The sequence below is a fragment of the Struthio camelus genome, chromosome 19 (assembly GCF_040807025.1).
Source record: "Struthio camelus isolate bStrCam1 chromosome 19, bStrCam1.hap1, whole genome shotgun sequence".
Lineage (NCBI taxonomy): Eukaryota > Metazoa > Chordata > Aves > Struthioniformes > Struthionidae > Struthio > Struthio camelus.
In genome coordinates this window covers 9,122,353-9,132,709 of record NC_090960.1, presented here as the reverse complement: position 1 = coordinate 9,132,709, position 10,357 = coordinate 9,122,353, and the positions used below count along the sequence as shown (strand labels likewise).

The 10,357-nt window shown below is 60.4% G+C and overlaps 1 long non-coding RNA gene across 6 annotated transcripts; it reads left to right on the top strand.

Moving 5' to 3' along the window:
- Nucleotides 1-234: 234 nt before the first annotated feature.
- On the top strand, nucleotides 235-10,345 carry LOC104139974 (uncharacterized). 6 transcript variants are annotated; one of them, XR_011135515.1, is made up of 5 exons: nucleotides 248-491; nucleotides 810-890; nucleotides 981-1,158; nucleotides 2,632-4,109; nucleotides 4,572-5,330. It is a non-coding gene; the product is annotated as an uncharacterized lncRNA (long non-coding RNA). The 6 variants fall into 6 exon arrangements; XR_011135510.1 differs by adding an exon at nucleotides 7,634-10,345 and having other exon boundaries at nucleotides 249-491; nucleotides 810-1,158; nucleotides 4,572-5,677; XR_011135513.1 differs by adding an exon at nucleotides 7,634-7,832 and having other exon boundaries at nucleotides 256-491; nucleotides 810-1,158; nucleotides 4,572-5,302.
- Nucleotides 10,346-10,357: the final 12 nt, after the last annotated feature.

Genomic DNA, 10,357 nt, shown 5'->3' with positions numbered 1-10,357 from the left:
AGCGGCGGCGGCGGCGGACCGGCACCGGGCACCGGGCACCGGGCACGGGACGCGCCGGGGAGCGCCGCCGCGCTGCGCCGCTGCTCGCTGCTGACACCCGCCGCGCCGCCCGGCAATGACAGGCGGGGCTGCCCCATTCATAAAAATTTAACCTCCCCTCCCCTCCTGTCCTCTCCCCTCCCCTCCCCTGCCGGCCCGCTCCCTCGGCGCCCGCCTTCAGCCCCTTTGGCAGCGGCGAGAGCGGTGCGGGGAGGCGGCTCCCGCCTGCCTCAGTTTCCCCAGGCGGCGGCCGCGCGCGGCCGGGGGCCCCGACGGCGAGGGCCGCGCAGGAAGCGGGGCCGGCGGGCTGCCCGCTCCGGCCGCGCTGCAGGCCCCGCCGGGAAAGGCGGCCGGCACCGCGAGCGGGACGCGGGCAAGGGGCCGGCGCTGGTGCCCGGGAGACACGGGAACCTGCCCTGCTGCACCCGGAGGCGCTGCAAATGCCTGAGGAGGTCAGAGAAATAGCCCGGGCTTGCCTGGGGTGCCCCGGTTTCGCCTGGCCGGGCTGCCCGGGCGCGCTGGCCGGGCGGCTTCACGCTGGCTGAGGTGCTGGCTGCGGTCCTGGGGCTGGCACGGCACCGAAACTCTCGCTCACGCTGGGAAGCCAGCAGCAAAGCGCCGCGCAGCCGTGCCCGGCCCAGCTCTTGTGCGTCGCGTCCAGTAACGCAGAGATGCGTACTGGCAGGAGGCACTCGGCCTGCTAGAGTCCCTCGAGCCCCCACGTGAGGCTGAACAGCATTTAGCCCCATTTCTCCATCTCTCCAACCCAGACAGGGCGAGGGGAGTGGAGCGGTTGCCTGGAGAAATCAAGACGGAGCAAGGGCTGAGGAAGACCACGGGCAGCGGGGAAGGTCGAGCAACAGGGAGCGTGCGGCTGTGCTGCAGCCTGCCCCGGGCAGGGGACAAGCACCGGCCCTTCCCAATGCATCTCCCTCATCCAGGCCTGTCATTAGCCCCGGAGGAGAGGGGAGATGCTGCCCCCTGCCCCACAGCTGACCTTGGTGTGTCCTGGATGGCACCCACATCATGCAGCAGAGCTCACCCCACTCGTACCGCCGGCAGGGGAGATTTCTAGGAGAGGGGTCCACATCCATCCCATCTTTGGTGGCTCTTCATCAGGTATCCGTGAGGGTCGGAGAGGGTTCGAGGTTACCGGGGGCATGGAGTGAGCCCGGAGGAGAGGATGGGCGTCGTTGTGGGCCCAGCGCTGGGCACAGCACGCTGGACAGCAGGAGGTCACCAGTGAGGCTGGAAATGCTGCGGGGCCGTAGCTGCTGACGGCGGCGCCACTCTACGGCTGCCCGTGCCCAGGCGCTCGTCGCTGACACCGGTTTTTAACTGCACCAGGACTGACGTTACACTCCCGAGGGGCTGCTGGTCTCCAAGGGCTCTGGCCCAGCCCAGGGATGATCTTTTTGCCAACCAAATCCCCCTGAGCATAACTCCTCTCCATTCGCTCTGGCTGGTCCCGCTCTCGTCCCGAGAGTTTTATGTTCATATTGGGCAAGCACTGTGGGCTCACAGACATGGCAAAGCGGGCAGGGAGATGTTTTGGCACGGCGCGCTCAGCCCCATAGCCCCGCTGCAGCCCCAGCCTGCAGAAGGTCCCCACAGAGCATGGGCGACTCCATGGGACCTGCTCCTGCTCCCCCGTACCAGTCCGTGGGCCTCCATGGGGTGTCCCACCGGGCTGCCCGGCAGCAAGCAAGGCTCAGGAGCGGTTTCCTTGTTAAAGCTGGAGGGTTAAAGGTCTCCTGGGCCAGGCCTGCTGCGGAGGACCCACGAATGGCCGAAGGAAGTTGGCTTTCCTATAGATGTGATGCCAGCATCCTTAAATCGCCACCTTGCATTACTCCTAGAGCCTCTCCAGCACCCCTATTGCAAGGCCTGTGCCCCAGTCCCTCCCTTCGCCTCAGCAGAGCCTTCCTCCCCCCCTCAGCTCCCTCAAATGACTCTTCGTTGCAACGCTTGTTGTGCTGGTTTTGTACAACGTGTGCCAATGGGCCAGCTGGCGATAACCTTGAGCTTACGCCCCAGGGAAGACATCAGTTTTCACACTTAGAGGAGCTTAATTACTTTAAGCCCTCTGTCTCTTCGTAAACCAAGGGAAACTGGCCAGAAATTTCCGGGAGGGAACGTGACTACCAGCTGGATAGACAATGCCAGGGTGAAAGTCGTCTTTTCCTAGGATAACCAGGCTAAAAATGGTGTCACAGTTTGGAGCAGTACACGTCCAAAAAAGACTTCCCTGGGCGCTGCTGCTTCAAAGGGATGGTCAAAGATGGAGAGGGGGGAAAACCCACCCGGAGTAACTTGCTGGCTGTTGCTTTCTGCTGAGAAGCCAAGCACCCGCAGTCGGCAGTGCGGACCAGTTCTGGTTTCCCCACTGATTTTTGGTGAGACTTGGGTATGCCACTTCCCCGGCCGGCTGCTAATGAAGGGCCAGCGCTGCCGTGCCACGTTCCAGCGTTTGCAAACAGCCCCGGGGTCCTCAGCAAGGTGTCTGTGGGTGGAAATAGCTGCAGGCTTGGGAGCGCGCATCCACTGACCTGCCCCTTCAAAGTGACTCACCAGCTCTCTATTTCCGCTCAGGAAGGCACGAGACGCGCGGACAGGAAATGATTTCAGCTGTCAAACTGCTTTGTGGCAGGTGCCACAGAGTGACGGGGTAAGCTGTTTTGGTCTCCGTCCTCGATGCTGCTACATCCGTCCATGTCCCCGTGCTGCAGGGATCCCCTTTGCCCTGCCTGGCCTGGCAGCAATGCCGTAGATAGAAGTCAAAAGCCTGGATGGTCTCTGCCAGTTGCGTCACCCGTCCCGATGCCGTGCCGCCCATGGCGGGTGCCTGCTTTGCACCGTGACCAGCCCAGGGCCCGCCGTCAGCTCCCTTTGCTCCTGCAAAGCCTCTGATGCTCCACTCCGTGTTGGATCCGAGGATCTTTGAGGAAGCCTGTGGAGCAGTGGAGCTCCTGGCCAGCACTTTGCCCCTTCGCACTCTGTGGCCACCAGGTTGGTTGAACCCGGTCCTGCATGGATGCTTCTGGTTAGCGCTGAGATACAATGTTTAATGCAGAAGTGGGATTGCTTCTCTCACAGCTGAGTATTTAACGAGTTTTCTCCTAGCGACCCGCAGTGGGAAGGATGCTGGCCAGCATCCTCGGGAAGGGGCGCCGGTCCTCACCCAGGACTCATCTCCCAGCGCCTGCTCCGTCCCACGAGCAGTGCGACGACTGGGTGAGAGCACAGCCGGGGCCGGGGCCCAGGCCAAGGTGGGCTCGAGGAGAGCGGTTTTATCCCCACTGCTGAGCACCCTTTGCCAGGCCATGATGGCCTAGGGGACTGGATGTGGCCGTGATGCGGATGGAGGCAGAGGGAAGCGAGGCTCCTTCTCTCCACCTTGCTTGGGAGAAGGCTCGTACACCCACCGCTCTGCTCTTGGACCTGGTGCCGTGACCTCCAGGCTGCAGGCTCTCTGGAGAAGACAAAAGATGCTCTCTGTGTGCGGAAACTGAGGCAGCATCAGCAGACACCACTCGCACTGAGTCATGCAAGAAGCCAAGGGTTAAATACGGGGGCAATTAAATGCCCCCTCCTCTCCTTCCTGCCCCCGGATCCAGCTGCTAGAGTGAGCTGGACCTCCCCGAGGGAGCGTGTCCTGGGCTCGGGGTTATGCGCAGGGTCTCGCCCGCCGCTCTCTGCCGGAAGAAAGCAGAGGGGGGCCTGGCTTCCCCGGGGGCTCTGCACAGCCAGCGAGCCTGCCGTGACCCTGCGGGCTCTCCCCACTGATGAATCCTGGCTCCAGCCGGGCCTGAGAGGCTGCGCCGGGGGAGATCCGGCTTTCAGGCTGCCGCCGCTTGCACAGCAGCGCCGGGGAGCCGGGCCGTGCCGCTCCGCGGGAGCCGCGCAGCGCACACGGCTCTGCTGCATGCTGAACTGCAGCATTTCGCTCGGCCCGATGCCTGCGCGCTCACTGCTCTGCCGCGTCTGCCACGAGCCAGCCGGGGCCGGGGGAAGGAGGGGGCGCGTTCGCCCCGGATCAGTGTCTCCCAGCCTCGCTCTCCTTGCTCAAGGTACGCGTCTCAAGGTGGAGCCAGAAATAGCGCTGCTCTGTGCTGCACTGCACTGGGGCTGGGGAGGGCTGCAGGGCTTGGCAGGGGGACAGGCGCCAACCGCAGCAATGGGAACTTTCCAGCCAGCGCCTTCAGGAGCGGCCGATGCAGAGACGAACCCTTTGCGGGGCAGACCCGGCCCCGCGGCTGCTGTTGGGCCCCGCTCGGGCCCCCAGCTGCGGGGCTGACGCGGGAGCAGCCCCCAGCGCGGCTCCCCAGCGAGACGCTGGTGTGACGCAGGGCAGCAGCACGGGGCAGCCAGGGGACGGCCGTGGCGGAGGGGTCTCCTGGGGGAGAGCAAAGGGCATCACTTCCCACCTAAGGCACAAAAGCCCGGACAGGGGGCTGCTGGGTTTGGGTCTGCCCCAATCTGCTGCAGGGCCCTGGCAAGTCACTTAATCTCCAGTCTCTGCCTCTTTACAGCAACGGCATCTACACACCCAAGCGACCCGTGGGCAGCAAGCTGATCCTGGCTTCACATGGGGCTAGGGCTTGACCCAAGAGGTTTCTCCGTCTCTGAGGAGCCGGGGATTACGGCAGCTCCTAAAACACAGCAGGACTCTGCCACCACAGAGGACCCCGACCCGGACCCGACCCGTCGCCGGCGCAGCCTTCCCCGGCCTCGACGATGCATGCCAGGACCACAAAACTCTTGGCAACTCCAGCAAGCTGAGCTCATTCTTCCCAGTTGATGATTTACTCAGAAATGTTTCTGAGGTCAGTTCTCCATCAGAAAAATGCTGCCGAACACCCAGCGAGAAGCTGCTGCGTCTCGAGGAACCGCATGCTCCGCTCGCTCAGCCTAAAAGTCACCCCGATGACTAACCCCGGCGTCAGAGCGAGCGGGGCCAACGTGCTGCTGTTTGATCTCACTGTTTTCTCCGGGGAAGCCAAATTTCAGGCTGTTGCAGGGTTCTCTCCACTTCCCCGTAGCGGTTTCCTGCAATGGCATGGACATACGCATATTTGGGAGCTGAGTCAGAGTCCTGCAATAAGAACCACCTGGCCGTGCTCTTGCCGGCTGGGCTGGAGGAGTGTTCCCAGGGCCAACGGGGCCTCAGCTGTAACGCTTGGCGTCTGCGGGCAGCGTCTCTGGGGCAAAACTACCTACAAGGGACACAGCGTCCCACCACAGCACGCGGTTTCTGGCCCGGGTAAGATAAAGAGGGATTTGCTGCTGTAGTTCTCACGGCTCTTCTCTTTCTTTGCTGGGCTGGGACTCGCATACTGCAGCCACCCCCACCCCGACGCCAGGGGGAAAAACTTGTAAAGCAGAAAGGGCAAAACTGTGCCTGGCCCTGCAGAAAGCAGCTGGGACGTCTGTCCTGCCCCTCGCCTGCCTGCGAAGGGCAGTGCCGAAAGCCCGGCTCCTTGTCCGTCGTGCGAACGCACCCCGGTATGCACGGAGCAGGACCGCGGCCCCCAGCCTGGGCTTTCTCCGGGGAGTAACGTGGACGAGTGACGCAGGATTTGGCAGAGTTGCAGAACTGCCTTCCCAGCTCGTTGAGATTAAATAAGGCTGTTTCCTGGTAAAGAAACCTCCCGGATTTTCGCTTCTGGGCTCTGCCCCGTGTTATAAAAATGTATAACCTCCTCTCCCCTGCCACCCCCATGCAACTTGAACCCCTCTGCTCAGCAAATAACTCCGCATCCCTGGGCAGCGAGTGAGACTAAGCCCAGATAAGCCTTTTCAAAGGAGCTAAACCTGCTTAAAGCCAGGGCTGTTCCCCGACCCACCCTCCTAATCCCGCCTGGCTGATAATGAAATAATGAAGGGCTGCGGAGCTGTGCTCTCCGCGCCGCGCTGTGGGGGAGGTTTCATGCCTTCCTATGTGCTAGGAGCATGTATATTCATTACCCCGTAAGTAAACACAATTGCTTCTTTCTTCTCCTTTTGCCCGGCTGTAAAACCAGGTGTAACCTTCAGCCTGCCAAGCAGCTACAGCGCAATCGCTCCCCTTTCCAGGAGAAAGGTTGCGGCGCTGATAACAGCCGCGATCTCTGCCCGCTGCACCTCGGAGGCCGGCCAGGCGCCCCGGGGGCCGCTGGGGTGCAGAAGGTCCCCACCTTTCCCCGGCGGTGCCGCGCGGGAGCCGGGGCGCCGGCGGAGCCCAGCGGGGAGCTTCGCCTTTCCCGGGACGCTGAGGCAGGCTCCGTCTCCCCAGGGAGCCAGGGGCTTTCCTCCATCACGCAGCCCTCCATCGTGCAGCCCTCGTTTGGCCTAAAAACCAGTAGCAAAGCCAGGGACGGGGTGTCCCGGTGCCTCCGTTCGGGAGTGACCCTGCTGGCCTGTTGGGCCTCTCCCCAGCAGGGGTGAAGGTGCCAGCACCGGAGAGAAATCTTAGGAAAGAAACACAAGAGCAGAGGCAGTTTATGGCAGGGCACGTTATCAAGCCATTTGTGGTCCCTCTGAGCCGCACAGAGGGGTGCCACCTTGGGGCTGTTATGCTGGTGGCTTCCCCCACAACGGAACCCACAAACTCGTCACAGCTCAGCCCCAGCAGCTGTGAAACCCAAGGGAGGTGACAACCTGGGCAGGGTCCGTCCCCTTCAGAGCAGCTGGCCATAAAAGAGGGGTCAGCACAGCACGGGTGTCTGCACATCCCACCCCCTCCACTGCCCTTCCACCCCGGCCCGGCCATCTGCCAGCCCTCGCATTACAGCTGCAAATCACAGCACCGCACCAGGGGAAACAGCGCGGGCAGCCCGGCCTGCCGCCGGAGGCAGCTGAACAGGCGCTGCAGCAGGTCACTGCATGGGGCCCTGCTAAAAACGGCCTGGAAGGAGCGAGTCAGTCTACAGCTCTGCCCGTGCCCGCTCGGCTCCCACAGCACCCGTCCCAGGCTGGGCTGGCTGAGCTGCCGAGCGAAGAGCCGGCCTGGTGCTGAGCAAGGCTCCCGCGGGCCCCAGCGGGCCGTGGGGGAAGGTGCACAGCTGGCTCCAGGTGGGAAGGGGTTAACCAGCCCTGCCCCAGCACCCCTGAACTGCAGGGCAAGCAAGGAGGGAAGGGTCTTAATAGAGGAGGGCAGAAGGGTGGGCTGGGTGCAGGAGGTGGGCGTGAGGAGTTGCGGTGAGCTGTGGAGGAAAGCCCCTGTCCCAGGGGGTCTGCGAGGCTGGAGAGGTGCTGAGCACCCCGTGGTGGTGCTGTGGCCTGCAGGTGTCCCTGCCTTCAGGCCTAACCCTTGCTGGGACCCTGCTGCGTTGGGGTCTCGCTCCCTGCCCTTGGGGCACGTACCCCTTGCCCTCCCCTGCCCAGGTGCTGTGTTGGGGTTTGTCCCTGCTGCTGCCCTCTCTAGGGTGTCCCTGTAGGAGCTTTCCCTTGCTGTCACCCTCCCCTGGGGTGTCCTCACTCCCCTGGGAGCTGCTGTTTCCCTGCTGGGTGCAGGAGGGACCTTGGGAGGCAGCCAACTTCCTAAACCACAAAAATAGTCTGTCCCTCACCTCTCCTTTTTTTTTTTTTTTTTAACATTTGCTTCCTTTTGAAGGCTGAAGCCAGCAACTTATGGCAACTGAATTGCTGCAACGTGGATCCTGTGACTGCTGTCAGCTGACTGTCACTTGCAGGGCAGCAGGTTCCTGCACGGCTGCTGCTAAATGTGCATCGCTGCACGACGTCGAGGGACAGGCAGGCCCAAGGCCAGGTAGCGCAGGAGCCGGGGGATGCCAGAGATGGGGGATTTTGGTGGCCTGGTGAATAGTGCTGCCGATCCATCTCAGGCTGCAGGGTTACCGCTAGCCTGGAGGTCGGATTAGCGCAGCACGTCTGGCTACGCTGGAGTGAGCGATTTCAAAAGCTGTCATCTTTGAGGCATGGACTGCATCCAGGCAGCTGATCCTGTTAGCTCTTGCCTTGTCTTACACTGAGATCTGGAAACAAGAGGGGTCATAGGAGTTGGGTTCTCCTTGAGGCAAGGCTAGAATAACCCTTGTGGGGACATAGTGCAGATGAAGGACCTGCATGGGACAGAGGGGACTCTAAGAGGCACCAGGTGGCCCAGGAAGGATCACACTTGGCTTGTGCAGCCTATGGCCAACAGCAAACCTGCTGCCTGCAGCGTAGGAGAGATGTCTGGAACTGCCGGCAGGGATGTCGAGTCAGGAGCTTCGCTGTGCAGTTGCTGATGCCTCCTTCTGCTTGGTCAAAGCACTTAACCTCGGATTTGATCTAAGTGTCCGCTCCTCCAGTGAACTGAACAATGTCCAAAGCATCAGTACATCCATGGAAGCGACTGGGGATGTCTTCCTGCTCTGCCCCTCCGCCCTCCCTGTGTGTCCAGATCACTGTGGTCACAAGTGAGCTGGGGATCTTCTCAGCACTGTAGGGGATTTAGCCTTTGGAGAAAAAAAAGAGGAGATCTTGGTTCCCAGCTCTGCCACTGACTCCCTGGGTGCTCTTGGTCAAATCCCTTTGGTCTCTCTAGCTGGAAGAATAACCCTGGATGTGCCTCTGCAGCAAAGAGAGGAGATGATAGCCATGTAGTGGCTCACCTTAACCCCGCAGGCACAGGTACCAGGAAAGGCAGTGGCATAAATCTTGACCTAGTTTGAGTGCTGGCATGTGATTTCCTTCCTGCTGCCTGTTCTGCTGAGCTTGGCAGCCTGTCAGGACAGGGCTGATGGCTGTGATGAGTGATCCATGCTGAGCACAGGGGGCCTCATCCTGCTGTGAGAGTACACCCAAGTACTCGGGTACTCTCGTGACTTGAATGCCAGCAGAATAACTGCTTGGCTGGCCTTGAGTGATCCTCAAAGAAGAGGTGGGGATGGCTCAGATGCTGCAGTGACACAAAAAAACCCACCAGATATGGCGAAGGGAGACAAAACTTTCCACCTCGTGCTTGGGAGGTGCAATGGCAACGTATGGAGGGGGCAATGGTGCATTTGTATCTCCTCTGCATTAAAGATGTGGCGTCTTAATGAGGCTTGGAGAGAAACGTAATGAACACCAACACGTGCCCTACTTGAACGGAAGGAGCCTGGAGACACTGCAGCTCCTAGCTAAACGTCACAAGTTTCTAAAAGGAGGTATCCTCACAGAGACAACTGCCCTAACAGTGCTGCTGTGCATCCGAACACCGGGCGGCTGGCACATACCAGAGCGTTCCAGCAGCTGGAAGCGGAGAAGGATGCTACTGAATAAGAGACGTACATCCTCCAAGGAGCGCTGGAGAAAACCCACTGTGATCTCCCTCCTCTTCTCCCCTTGTTTCAGGGCTGTGCTGCAATTCTTGGCATGATAGCCAGAAGAAAATAGGCCAGCAGCTGATACGCTTCATCTTGCAGTGCCCTTACATAATGGCTTTCTTAGAAAACTGTCAGGGAAACCTCTCCCTGCAGGGCAAAGAAAATGATGCGGGGCGATCCTGATGAAGGAATTAATACTGTTTGCCTTCCCCAATATAAAGTGCACTTAGTGCTGACCTTTCTAGGCCAAAAAAAATGTGTGAGATGGGGTTTGGGGCAGAAAATTTATTTTCTGGTTAGATAAGTCATTTGGTGCTTGTTCCTTAAGAGAGACTTTGTCTCCAAGTCAGCCCAGAGGATCTGGAAGGACTTGATTTTGCATATTCACCTGAGGATGGATACAGAAACTGGGTCTGGCTCAGCAAGGGCTCGTATCTCTCTGGCAGCCTCTCTGAGATCCAAAAGCAAGACGGGGATTGATGGTGACATGCAGACACAAGAGAGATGTGCTAGGATTAAGAGAGGAAAGCCAACGATCGAGGCTGTTCTGCTTGGTTGCTTTTGTAAAAGATGCTAAGTGACGTCTTTCCCTGGGATATTGGTGCTGAGGAGAGTGAGCGAGCAAGCCTAAAGGAAAACAAAGCCTGTGGTTGCATGGAGTACCCTTTGGCAGCCTGGCCACACACGTGGCACCATCTACAGCCTCCCATCTGCACCACGGCTGGGGTGTCTGCTGCACCTGTGCCCCTGCCCCTGGTGGCCTGGGATGCTGGGACAGTGCATGACCCCCAGGCGCTCGTCAGCAGAAGCTGTCCCCTCCCTGCTCTCCCTCTCCAAGTCCTTTAAACTCATCCCACCTATTCTTAACCCCACTTCTTCCCTGAGAGCCACCAAGAGCTGAAATGGCAGTGAGCTCCCCGGGGAGACTCCAGGCAGGTACCGTGTGCAACAGTACTAGCCTCTCCAAACGTCTCCAGGACTCACCCTGCTCTGCCCCAGAGCAAGCCAAAGGAGGGCCATCTCTC